At 39.6% G+C, this 10,006-nt stretch overlaps 1 protein-coding gene and 1 long non-coding RNA gene across 3 annotated transcripts in view; one reads left to right on the top strand and one right to left on the bottom strand.

Moving 5' to 3' along the window:
* Window positions 1–10,006, bottom strand: part of nlgn1 (neuroligin 1) — a 401,272-nt gene that overhangs the window by 182,163 nt on the left and 209,103 nt on the right. The gene's annotated exons all lie outside the window — the stretch shown is intronic.
* On the top strand, window positions 4,727–6,121 carry LOC119488313. Its single transcript, XR_005206926.1, has 2 exons — window positions 4,727–5,287; window positions 5,395–6,121. It is a non-coding gene; the product is annotated as an uncharacterized LOC119488313 (long non-coding RNA).

The following is a 10,006-nucleotide window of genomic DNA, read 5'->3' as shown; positions in this document are numbered from 1 at the left end:
AACCCTTTATAGTTCCTGGTAGGTCCTTTCTTTAAAGGTTTCACCTGGAACCCCTTTCAGATGGTTCCTCCTAGAACCCAACATAAAGAACTTATACATAGAACCAGGGTCTGAAATTAGCACCTGCCACCCGCCAAATGCCGGTAAATTGTTGACATTGGCGGGTGAAATCATCAGGGCACCCGCCACTTTGGCAGGCAGGGAAAACGCTAGTGATGGGAATAGAGAACCGTAGTTGTCCGCTTTCTTGGCATCTCATGCCTCCGTGACTATCAACTCCTCTTATTGATGCTTTACAACAGTTACACTGCACACTGAGGCATATGCACGCTGTATCATGTTTCATTTTATTTTGGACCGGAGACACGGCAGAGAAAAAAAAAAGCGCTCAACAGCATGGCGCTACTAAACCTGAGGGGACGCACCCTATTTTTCCCTGATAAAGCGACACTGTGAACAACAAATCTGTGTTGAAATCAGCAGGAGGAGAGTTATTAACTTTAGCTGTTAGCGGCCGGTGGGCAGCACAGTCCTGCTTGGTTAATTAGCGGAGCAACTAACGTTAACGGAGGTGCCATTCAGTTATTATTATGAGGCGTTCATAGTCTGCTCAGCAAAATTACAATTGGGTGAAAGTAAATTACAACGTTATGATGTGTTCAGATATAATCTCGTAAAATTTAGTTTTTGGCGAGAAACTTCAATAAATCCAGTTGTGTGAAGGAGATGTTTTCACATCAATATAAAATAAATTATGACCTGTTTAACTTACTTAACAACTTATCGAGATTTTTTTTAATCAAAGCAAATATTTAAATAATCAAAATCATTTAAATTGTGTGTTTTTATGCAAATAACCACTATAGATGACTACGAGCACGCACAGAGGTGTTTATGCTCAGCGCGTTGTTTGTTGCAATATACTCCAAAACTCCAGGAGGTATACAAACAGAATATTCTGTGGATAAGCAGGAAGTCAACAAGTGTTACCGGAAAGGAAACTAGGTCGCCTGGCAACAGTAGTAAACACCGACGTACGTACCGCTAAATGTTGCATTTGTGTACTGTAATTAGGGCCCGAGCACGAAAGTGCCAGGACCCAACGGCGTCCTGGTACGAATTTTCGTGCGAGGAAACCTATTGTTTTTCTAAGTATTATTATTATTATTCTTTTTCTGCCCGGAGATCGCGTTTTTGGGACCTTTCCCATCCCCAAAAACTCACCATAAGTGGAATATGCGTCAGAAGTGGCGCGAAATTCAATGTTCTGGAGTGACCCGGCTCGGGTGTCTCCAGGGGGCGAGATAGCGCCCCCTAATGTAGGCAGTTTTTCAGAGAAAGTTTCTTCGATCTTCACGAAATTCATTATTCATTATTACTGTCGCTTATCTGCAAGACAAAATTATTGCATGCTTTTAACAAGCCTTAAAGATCTTCTAAAAGGGGTTCTTTGGATGAAAAGAGTTCTTAAGGGAACCCTTAGTCTTACGAATAACCCTTGAAAAATCCTCTTTTCAAAAAAAAGGTTCTTCAGAAGCAAATGTTCTGGGTAGAATCTCAGCCCTTCAAGAAGAACCCTTCATTTCGTATTGTTTTGTGTGCTCTCCTGTTCTCTTTTCTTTTCAAATATTGAGACAAAATGCAGAATTACTTTTTAAACTCTCTTCATTATGCTGTTTTGTAGAACGTGGGTGGGCACAGCCTCAAGTAGCGGCATTATGCAGCTAAGGTCACCAATTGAACTCCCCGCAACAGCTGGGAAACTTGGTGGGTTGAGCTGGTGGGAGACACACCAGCGGATGAGGTGCCTTTTAGCGAGGCGCTTACTGTGACCTCAGCCCTGATTCCTCTATGTGGTTCCCATGTGAGGATTCATGCAGCTGCAATGAGTGGGAAGCATGGTAACTGAAGTAAAGTATCTCAGCAAACATTTCCACTGTCAATGAAGGCAGTGAGAGAAAAGCTACAACACTGCATCACTCAATGCTGGCAGGTGATACATAAGAATTTTGTCTTATTTTGAAACATGAGGTTTGATGGACTGTTTTAGAAAGCTGATGGTTAGGGGGGAAATTAATTGGTTATGCCAAATATGAAGCTGAGCATCATCGTTGTTGGTTGGACGGTACTCCAGGGCTGCTCAGAGTGACAATATTTACACGGTATGATATAAATCAGCCCCAGATGGCTTGGCCTATAAAAGACAAATTGTATCATTTGATTGAATCCAAATATTTATAGGTTTTCTGTAAAATTTCAAGATCATAAAATACGAATCATAAGGACACGATGTGACATTTCTGATGGCTTTTAAACAATACGAGAAATAATATTTTTTTCATGGGTTCGGCACTCTGATATCTGTTTAAGTGTACGCTATATTTAAAATATTTTCACTGCTTTATCTTGCCGTAAGACAGCCCTTTCCTTTTCCTTCCCGGGAGCTGAACTGAAAGTGAAACTTTTTCTAGCTCTCTCCGAAGCCAGCTGGTTCAGATGACAAAAAACAGTATAGATACATTTCACTTTCAGTTCAGTTCGCTGTCGGAAAAGTATCCTAAACCTCATACAACCCCGATTAACAACACACAAACTATCCCATTAAGGTTATAAACTGTTGCTCCACACTTTCTCGGATTAACCCGTGACTTAAAGCTTCTACGAAGAACTTTCATTTTGTGTCGTCTTTGGCCGTCCGCGCATGGACAACAGCGGTAGTGTTTTTGTGCACCAGAGTCCCTTTAGAAAACCTCTCATTTTACTTGCAGCAGGGTCTGACAGTCTGTATGAGATGTCCTGGTTCTGGTTCTTCTGTGCCTCCCTTCCCTCCAGCGGGCCCAGCAATACGGGCAATAAATTGATACTGTTTCATAACCAGTTAAAAGTTCCTCACAGTAACTTTAAAGTGACTTAGACATTTACAGTAAAGCATTTTTTAGAATGTCAAAAAACTATGCAAAAAGACCCGTTTGTCTATTATGTGAGTTGTTGTTCTAGAACAATGCGTTAAGCGATGGATGAAAGCGATGGAGTCTGCAGTGAAGGATCGGCTCACTCTCCTGGCAGATGAAATATGAATAAATGTGTTCTACCTGAACTATTACATTTCTATCTCTAAAACCAATGCCAATCTGCCAGCTTTGATGTTTCTACTGACTTCTGACCAGCAGGGAGGACATTTTTTCACAAGTTTCTGCCAGTAGGCTATTGGATGCTCCCTGTTTTCTGTTTACTCCTGGCTGACTATGGCTGAAATCTGATCACATTTGGAGGCTTTTCTGGGAGAACCCATTAAAATGCTGTGTGCAGGTGCGGAGTGCTGGGTAAGCAGTTTAGCCACGGTGAGCATTGACTATACATATACTATACTCACGCATCACTGATTCATATTGTGGGCTTACAAATTCATATCATACCCACTTGTTCAGTTAGAATCTGCACCCAAACATGTGATCGCATTTTAATACCGAGCGTAAATCGCAATTTGTGCCCTCCATAGTGGAGTGCATCAACCAGCATCAAAGTGCAATTGCATTCTACCGGCCAGAGTGTGCAGCAGATGGAAAGAGAATAGTGTGACATTTAAAAAAAGGCAGCCGGCTAAGCTCTCTCCATTACATCCTCTCTGTCATTGTCTGAAATCCACAGACAGATACAGAAGCACTGATGGGGAAAAAAAAAAAAATACACACAGCTACATACTGTAATCTTTTACGTGTGAGTTAGGAGACACAAATTGGCATTTGGAAAATATCACTAGGGGATCATGTTGATCCTGATGTCACTGAATAAACACACTATTGAGGTTTAGAGAAGGATGGAAGGCAGGCAGGCAGAGGAGAAGGAAGGGGAAAGCGAGGAAAGGAGACAGCTTCGGAAATGTAGTCAGGTGACAAGTCACACATGGTAACACCAGGAGGAAGACGGGGGAAGCCTGAGCGAAAGGTACAGTGGGTGAAGGGGAGGTGGAGAGAGGTATAGAGACAGAGAGAGAGAGCTTTCCAGCAGATGAAATCCATCTCCATAAAAATCCAATCCTCTTACTCTGCAATATGCTCCAAATGGGCAGATTGACATAAGGGGTCACAACCCTGACCGTAACCCTGGCAACCATTCCACTCCCCAACCCCAACCCCTCACACTCGTCTCTTCATATCTCCTTTGGCTCTCATAGCTTCTCCTTCACTATTCTTATTACCTCTTTACATCACCAGAACTCTTTCCTCCACTCCTCCAAATTTATATAAAATCTACATGCTGCTCTTCACTCGGACATATTGTATGTTGATTGTATTGTGGGTATTAAAGGTCCCATATTGTAGAAAGTGTCATTTTCATGTTTTTTGTATTATAAAGCAGGTTTAAGTTCTGTATAAATACTGTGAAAGTATCGAAACGCTTAATCCACAGAGAAATACACACAGCCCGTATTCAGAAACTGAGCTTTTGAAACAAGCCGTCAGGATTTCTGTCCATTTGTGATGTCACAAATCTACAATATTTAGACCATTTCACAGTTTTAAACGTAAACATTCTTAATGGGTCCCAGTTTATTTCCTGTTGCAGTGTATGTAAGTGACATCAGCTGACAGGAAGTAAACAATGACCTAAGCTGTTGCCTAGCAACGCAATTCTGTTGCAATTCCATTGAAATGTACTAAAACGGAGTGTTTCAGACAGAGGGTGAATTCCAGTATATTCAAGCAGACAGTATGAGAAAAATAAAGGGTTATTTAAACATTTAAGCATGTAAACATGTTTTAGTAGAAACCCAAAATACAAGTATGAAACTGAAAATGAGCACGATATGGGACCTTTAAGAGAACCACAGGCCATCACCTTTGGTCCTTGTTAAAGGATCGGGGCTTGCCTCATGCAAGTGAAAGATGGACGGAACCATAATAAATAAGTCAAAACAGAAACTATGAGTGCTGGACAAAAAAAAACAAAAAAACAAAGGGTTTCAGACAGGAACAGTTTTTGCATTGGTATCCCGAATGTCTAATCATTTTTAGCTGCGACCAGCGGCTCTATAGCTCTATTGCTCTATAGCTCTTAAGCTCTATAGCTCTATAGCTCACTCCGTTGGCCGGTTGGTCCACAAAAGAAAGTGTGTGGGTGTGATGGTGTGACCATGAAGTATATCTACCTCTTTCATGAGACTCTCGACGGACCACAACAACCAAACAAGATGAGGATCACATGACCTCCAGTACATAAACTGCAGAAGCCATCACTGGACTAGTTTTCCGTAGCCTTGCTGGCTTGTCTACTTGTATCGTAGAAGGTAAAAAAAAAGTTGATGTACTTGCATGATTCTTGCCGTTTCTGGGGTTGTATCCACACAGTTGAATGTACATCTATCTAACTATTGTTCCATGTTTTTGTCCACAGCTCCACCACACAGAACATACTGTACTGTACCGTACATCCGCACAAGCTATATAGACAACCACAGTTCTCTCAGACCTGAACTAACTGGATGAAAGTACAGGCCATCACCTCTGGCTCTGGTTATGGGGTTGAGGGGCAGGAGTGATGCAGTGAGGCAGAGGGAAAGATGAGTGAAGATGACCCTGTGAAGGAGATGACCCAAAGGCAGTGTTGGCATATGTCTTGTGTTGTGAAATAAATTCCCTATTTAAATTGGGCAAAAAAAAAAAAAACAATAAAAAAATACAGTTAAATAATAATAAAAGAATCTACGCATGAACTTTTCAAGTGAGAGCGATTTCCTATACTGAATAAAAGAACACCTTGTACTTTGATGCTATATGTGCCATAGGACTGAGAGTTCTTTGAAACAGTTGGAGCTCAAATCAAATGCGTTCTACAAAACTCACACTTATTCCCACTGTGCACCTGCACTACAGATCCTTGAAATCCCACAATGATGTTCTGCAAGCTAAAATGAAAATAGAACAATTCTAGAAAGTACATTATTTATTTCTTCCCACAGTAAGTGCCTTACTCAAACACTTCAAGTAAACAGCATATGTTATGTTATGTGATGTTTTTTTTTTGTTTTTTTATCGTCGACACAATATTATTTAGTGCAGATGAGGACATGAGCAGCTTTGCCAACTCTACTGTGAGGACCTAAAGGTCATTGTGTGGAGATTTTACACACAAACATTTTTTCCAACTGAAATGTTGAATAATCATGAATATTGTACAGTATATTGAACTATCCATGTGGCACAACAAAGGGGTATGTTTCTTTGTACATGTTAGCTTATATTTATAATTGATTTATTCTTTTCTTTTTCACTGAACTATGGAACCTCATTAAAGTCAGTGACAAATTAGATTAAATTAGACTAGTGAGTTAAATGTTTTTTTATATATATTTTAATCCTATTAATTTATCTTTTTATTTATGTATTATTACATATTATTATTATTATTAGTATTATTATTATCATCATGATTATTATTATTATTATTATTATTATCATGATTATTATTATTATTATTATTATCATGATTATTATTAATAATTTAATTTGTTTTGATTATCATTAATAATAACAGTAATTATATTATTATTATTATTATTATTATTATTATGATTATTATTCATGTTGTTGTTATTGTTAAACTCAACACTTCCTGCAAAGATGGCTCATATTAAAAGTCTTACAGTTCCCTCCTTTCCTGGTAGGCTTTTAATGTGAAACATCTGCAGGAAGTGTTGAGTTTCACTGGCATATCTCATCAGCTACAGTTGGGGGGGAGACAAATAGAGTGGTGATTATTACACAACTCGGGTGTTGTACTGATGAATTAGTGCTGTAGAAATAGGCTATACATTATGGTGTATTATGGTGTCACCATGTAAACCAACCACCTTCTATATCTTTTACACAGCCTTTATTTGTGCTGGCCATGCCATTACTTTTTCTTAATAAGATAAGAATAATTAAAGCATGTTCTTGTTTTTCTCTGAGTGAGTGTGAGTGGCTATCTACTGTTGCTGCATGGCTCAACACAATGTCAATGTGTTTTTGGGATTCACAGTAAGACTGGCGACTAATACAATGACTGCATGCAGAATGGAAGACACTGTATACATGGAGAGGTAGAAAGATTTGAGAGACTCACAAATCTCCAACTACAACCACTTCAAAGATGAACGTCCCTCCCATTATTTCTATTTTTTTTCTTGTGGGTTGCATAAAATATTAGTCAAGTCAGTCAGGCAGACAGACGAGCAGCTATTCCCCGGCTGCGCTGTGCAGAGTGTGTGGCGGGAATACAGATTTTTTTTTTTTCCCCCTGACATGCTTTGTACTGTTCTATTTTAGCCTCTTCAAACACTGGGAGACATCTCTCCGTAGAAATGAACCAACCAGGCGAGTCTCCCCTGGCACCGAGAATTATGCAGCGAGTTACTGGAGCGATGTTTCTACTATTCTCTGCAGTACGTATTACACAGACACTCACACACACTGGAACAATCATATGCTAAGGAAAGATAATCCACACACACACACACACACATTCAATGTGATGCACACACGAGCACACATGGGAGCATGGCTCATTTGAAACAGGCAGGAAAACAAGAGCTATGAGTCTTTTTGTTGTTAGTGGGGGTAAACAGGCACAATGATATGTTGGATGGACAGAATTATGGACGCTGGGTTTGTAAACGTGAACATGCGGTACAGGCATGTTATTGACATCTCCATGCAGAGGCGTGGACTTGAGTCACATGACTTGGACTCGAGTCAGAATCACAAATTTGATGACATTAGACTCGACTTGACAAGAAAAAAAAAGACCGGCAGCTTGACTTGGACTTTAACAACAGTGACTCGGGATTTCACTGACTTGAGCCTATTGACTTATAAATACTTGATACCTCCCCCCAAAGCCCAAAGAATGCAAAAAGTATGCTATTTAAAGTGTGCCACAAATGAATTAATTTCCCTTCATTTCATGAATCAACTAATGTTAACGATATTCATTCCCAGTGAGTCAACACTTAATTCCCCAGACTTCTTTTTTTTTTTTTTTTAATGATTGAATTTAGTCACACTAGTTTTAACAAATAAATACCAACTTTTAAAAGCATTTATGATTTTTTAAAATGTAATTAATGTGTGTAATATGTAATTACCTTCGCCAAGGCCGAAGGCCGGCGTTGGTTTGTTGTTTTGGTTTGTTTGTTTGTCCGTTTGCAGGATAACTCCAAAAGTCTGAGATGGATTTAAATGATTTTTTTTGGAGGGGTGGAGTGTGGCACAATGAACAATCCATTAGATTTTGGTGGCGATCCAAATCATGATCCGGATTCAGGAATTTTTCCTGAATCCAACGGGCAGAAGTCTGCACTCTCTGTGTGCCATTCTAGTATTTAATATAAATTATTGCTCTGTTGTTAAAATGGCATTACATTTGGTGTGTAGAGTGCATTATGACTTGTTTAGGACCCAAAACTCAAAGTTTAGGACTTGACTTGGGACTTGAGTGCAAGACTTGGGCCTTACTTGTGACTTGCAAAACCGCACAAGATGCAAACAGAGTTTTAATATGGAATCCTCCTCCTCTCTCTCTCTCTCTCCCTGCCATTTCATTCGCAATCCAGCAGACGGGGGAAAGATGGAAGAGGAGGAAGGTCCAGATAATCATCTGGACCTCTTCTTGTGCAGCCATCGAGTGGATGTTGGAGTGTTCACACCATTGCTCAAGTGGCCAATGCAGCTGTGTGGTCGATCCCAAATCAACAGTTTAAAATGAAGCAGTAACAGTTATAACTACATGTTGCCCAAATTGTAACAGGCTGCACAGAATTTTGACATGATTTACAGGGAATCTACACAAAATAATTGAAAAATATAAGCCAATTAATAGTATGGCATTTAGATTAGCTCAACAAGGGGTCTCCAACGTTTTTTTCCTCCGAGAGCCAATTTGACAAAAATGAAAGCAACCGAGAGCTACTCACAGCACCGAGTTGTACATCACCAACAGCACACATCATTTTTGTCTTACCTTTATGGTCCATTAAAAAGGTTTTAGCCACAGCAGTCATCACCTCTAATATAATCTCGACCATAGGAAGGTTTTTTTGTGTTTCGTTAGGATGTGCGCCACTAAACGAAGCCTCTGTTGCTACGTTGGCTTTCTTTGTCAGTTTGGTAAACTGTTGTCTTTTAAGTGTTGTTTTCAGCTCCGTTACCTTCTCCGTTCGTAGATTGCTACCAGCCGGAAAGTCTCATGAAAAGTTGCTTTGGACTTTGGTGAAGTGGCGCTCGGCGTTTTATTTTACCAACTGACACGGTTGCAACGCAAATGTCATTCACATTTGTGAAAAAAAAAATTCTTCCTCATGAAAATAGTATTTTTTTTTTGCCTTTTATTGGCCTGGCAATTTTCTGCGGTCAATTTCAAATCTGGTGCTTGCTAGTCTGCTAACATCGCCTAATGTTACAGCGTCACTGCAGCGTAACTCGTGTAATTGGCAGCTGATTGGCAAATAATCATTTTGTTGCAGAAGGGGGCGGGATGTCCATGAATTGGATTGGATCGAAATTGAAACAGGTTTAAAAACTGACTTTGTCTCATTACATTAATGTACATATTATTTGAACCTTTGGCGAGCTACCAGTTTCTGAGTAGCTCGCCAAAGCTACTTGTTGGAGACCCCTGAGCTAAACTGTTGTTGATACCTCTGGAAAATGTGAATAAATTGATGTTGACTTAATTGAACTGTTCCCAAGATCTATACAATGAACTTTCAGGCTCATGAAAGATTTCACTTTAGGATGTTTATTTGTGCTTTCAGAGATACAGTGGCTAAATGAATAGTTAAATTGTTGCCCACATGGTAGCAAATGACAAACTTTCAAAAAAGTCAAATCTTGGAAATGGTAAATATGTTTTCAATTCATTTTTAGCAGTCCAATTGCTCAAATGCTATATATATCATGATTCATGGGATAAGAGAGGAAATGATACACCCGCCCCCCCCAACTGTGAAACACTGTAATTGCATTTC

The sequence above is a fragment of the Sebastes umbrosus genome, chromosome 5 (assembly GCF_015220745.1).
Source record: "Sebastes umbrosus isolate fSebUmb1 chromosome 5, fSebUmb1.pri, whole genome shotgun sequence".
Classification (NCBI taxonomy): Eukaryota; Metazoa; Chordata; class Actinopteri; order Perciformes; family Sebastidae; genus Sebastes; species Sebastes umbrosus.
Note: the sequence above shows the minus strand (reverse complement) of the source record. Positions and strands in the feature narration are given on the sequence as shown.